Source organism: Mus pahari, chromosome 2 (assembly GCF_900095145.1).
Source record: "Mus pahari chromosome 2, PAHARI_EIJ_v1.1, whole genome shotgun sequence".
Classification (NCBI taxonomy): Eukaryota; Metazoa; Chordata; class Mammalia; order Rodentia; family Muridae; genus Mus; species Mus pahari.
The window spans coordinates 18,295,184-18,299,056 of record NC_034591.1 but is presented as its reverse complement, the minus strand read 5'-3'; the positions used below and the strand labels follow the sequence as shown (position 1 = coordinate 18,299,056).

At 46.3% G+C, this 3,873-nt stretch overlaps 1 protein-coding gene across 1 annotated transcript in view; it reads right to left on the bottom strand.

Moving 5' to 3' along the window:
• The window catches only part of Rint1 (RAD50 interactor 1), a 37,179-nt gene that overhangs the window by 25,762 nt on the left and 7,544 nt on the right, over nucleotides 1–3,873 (bottom strand). The window lies entirely within an intron of this gene.

The window sequence follows — 3,873 nt, the reverse complement described above, 5'->3', positions numbered from 1 at the left end:
AAAAAAAAAAAAAAAAAAGCAAACAAACAAACAAACAAATGCATCTGTGATTCGAGCTGTAGTGATAAAGAGCTGAAGAGCTGGAATGTGTCTCAACAGTAGACCACCAGCCTAGTGTGCGTGAGACTCCACCCAATTCTCAGCACCACAGGGAAAAGAGCCTTTAAAGTAGGCAGGGTGGCACCCCGCTGTGATCTCAGCACTTGGGACAGAGGCAGAAGGACCAGGAGTGCCATGTCACCCTCAGCTACAGAGAAGTTTGAGGCTAGCCTGAGTGACATGAAGCCCTGCCTCATATACCAGAGATACATCTGGTCCCCTGGATCTGGCTGAAGCCTAGGGTGAGACCTACTGATCTGGATATGCAGGTAATGTCTTTAGGCATGTCATTTATTAAAGGATATTCTTATGGGGGCTGGAGAGAAACCAGACTGGACCAAAGCTTCTGGCCTATGGTGGCAGCTGTACTCCTGAGTATATCCTGCCCCCAGTCATGTAGCTAAATCAATGTCTTCAAGTGTTTGTTATCATGTATGGTAAACATAGATCAATATTAGACATCAGAATAAATGACTAATATTTTATTTCTATTTTGAGATGGTCTCATATATCCTGAGCTGGCCTTGGACTTCCAAGTGTTCTGTTTTCATCTTATGAGTGCTGGGTTTACAGGCAAATGCCACCACACCCAGAACTACGCAGAACTGTATAGAATTTCGCTCAGCCAGACCTGATGAGACGCTCTGAGCCCAGCACTATGCTAGGTATATAAGGGCAACATTTGCCCTTAAGTATGGAAGAGACACATATAAGTATGCATTCTCACAAGCGACACACTAGCCTGGACACGGCGGCACACACCTTTATTCCAGCACTCGGGAGGCAGGGACAGGTGGGGCTCTGCGAGTTCCAGGTCAGCCTGGTGTACAGAATGACTTCCAAGCCAGTCAGAGCGAGAGTGATCCCTTGTCACCAACAAAACCCCCTGACCTAGGAGCTGGGAGAAAGAGTGTGCTACAGTAGCGCTCCTGACTCCCAAACATGGACAAGAATCACCTGAAGATCTTCTCCTAACACGCAGAATCTAACTCAAGGGAAGAGAGAGCAGGTGAGCCCGGGCAGGTGTGGAGAGACCAGATCACAGTAGTCACAGAAGAGCATTTTTGTACAGGAGGTAACAGGGTCACTTACAGTTTAGAAGGGAGGAGGGCAGGCCAGGAGGGGCCCAGATGACTGGGGTTTAGTGCCAACCCCACCAGGAAGGCAAGCAGCAGACTCCTAGGATGCAGGGCTGGCTGGAGCTTGTCAAACGGACACAAGCCAGACTCATCTGAAAAGATGCCTCTATCAGACAGTCTTTTAGCCAAGTGTGGGGGCATTTTCTTGCTTAACGTGGAAGTGTCCAAGCCCCTGTGGGTAATGCCACCCCTGGGAAGGGGGAAGGTGGTCCTCGGTTATATAAAAACCAAGCATTGTAAGCCAAAACCACCTTTCTTCCCAAAGGTACTTTTGATCACAATATTTTATCACAGCATTAGAAAGCAAGACCTGAGTGTTGGACAGATGGTAATGCTACTAGCCACTGAGGGAAACCTGTTAAGAGACAAATGAGAATAATATTGGACAATTTCAGATTTGTGGTGGTTTGAATATGTACAGTCCTCATAGATGTGCGTGAATGCTTGGCCTACGGGGAGTGCCCCTATTAGGAGGTATGGCCTTGTTGGAGTAGGCATGGCTTTGTTGGAGGGAGTGTGTCACTGTGGTGGTCTCCTATATTCAGTGTAGCAAGTCTCCTCCTTGCTCCCTGCAGATCCAGATTTGGAACCCTCAGCTCCTTCTCCAGCACCAGGTCTACCTGCACACTGCCATGCTTCCCACCATGATGATAATGATCTGAACCTCTAAAACCGGAAGCCAGCCCCAGTGAAATATTTTCCTTCATGAGAGTTGCCTTGGTCATGGTGTCCCTTCACGGCAATGAAAGAATCCCTAAGACAAGGTTCACTTATGGACTTTTAGCAAGTCTCTGTGGATTAAAGAGGTGAAAGAGCTAGTGGCAAGCTAGAGAACGGAGAATGATCGTTTTAAAAATGCTTGAACAACCAAATGAATGAACAGACACCTACTGAAAAATGAAGGGAAGGATTTTGGTTTATGGGGAAGACCTAAATATGTTGGTCTACTGAGAAGACAGGACTGTTAGTGAAGCAAAGGTAAAGCAAACTAAGGCCACTGGCTGCCAAGGTGCTGGGAAGGAAGGAGCTAGCGGGTAGGGCTGCCTTAGTATTGGCTCCTACTAGAAGACTTACGTCGGGTAGAAGTGTCTCCTCTGTCTGACAGGGACAAAGAGCAGGGGTCGGCAGGCATGTGCAAACTCCAATGGTATAAATGTATGAAAATATCATAATAAAACCTACTTATACACTAAAAACATTAAAGACATATTTCTAAAGCCCAGGGGTAGCAGGTGGTGATTCAGCAGGTAAAACATTTACAGAACCAGCCTGACCACCCAAGCCGGATCTCTGGAACCCCCATGAAGGTTCCATGCTCTCGGCATCAGCTCCCGTCTCCAGGTTCTCGCCTTGAGTTCCCGGTTGGCAGTGGGCAGGCCTTGCACACACGAAGCCCTGAGTTTGATCCCTGGGCACACAATTTGGTGGTACATGTTGAAAATCCTAGCACTCCAGAGGTGGAAAGAAGACCAGAAGTTCAAGGCCCTTCTCTGCTACACAATTAAAGTCTCCTCTGGGACCCTGTTTAAAACAAACAAAAGGACTAGTTTACCTCTGAAAAGGTAAACAGATTATAAGTAAGTCTGGAAATATGGGATAGACTGGTAAATCAATACACTCATGTGAGATGCTTCGCTTGTTGGTTAGAGAAGAGGTAACAGCATTTCAGCCACACAGGAAGTGGGGAAGCTTCAGGATGACTGAGGACAATATAAGATTGCACGGTGAGGCTGAAGGCAGTTATGGTGGCAGGCCACAGATTGGGCCAGCCTCGACTAACTCAGGAGTGTGATATCCTCCACCAGAGCCTTGCAGGAACGGAAAAGCTGAGCCATCAGGCTACACAGAGACCATCAGTGGGTGTGACAGGAAAGCAGAGAGATGTGGAGGCCTAAATCAACCTAATTCAGCACACGGGGATGGGAGAGCATAAAGACACAACACACCCACATATCCAGAGTTGGCTGGCTCTAATTAATTTCTTACATATATGATAAAATATTTTCCCTTTGACAGAGTACTGCCCAACTATAAAGACCTTCTTATATTTAGCTTATATTATTTTCATTGGGTTCTTAAAAATAAAAGCACAGCCAAGGCAGTGGTGGCACACGCCTTTAATCCCAGCACTTGGGAGGCAGAAGTAGGCGGATTTCTGAGTTCGAGGCCAGCCTGGTCTACAGAGTGAGCTCCAGGACAGCCAGGGCTACACACAGAAACCCTGTCTCAAAAAAACAAAAAAAATAAATAAATAAAAATAAAAAATAAACAAATGAATAAAAGTGCTATGTTCGTAGTAAAATGAAACCCTAAAAATGTTTAAAAGCAAAAGAAATAAACCTTTCAGCCAGCCCCAAGAAACAATCATTCTTACAGTTCTCTCAGTTCTTTATCATTTTTTATGACAGGGTTCCTTGGAACCCAGGATGGTCTGAATCATCCCGTAGCTGAGGCTAGCCTTGAACTCTTGATGCACTGAGGTTATCAGTGTGGCCACCACTCCGAGCAGCCACTGTACATCTCTCATGCTTCTTTCTATCTGGGTAGTTACACACACTTGGGTGGTTACACACACTTGGGTGGTTACACACACTTGGGTAGTTACACACACTTGGGTAGTTACACACACTTGGGT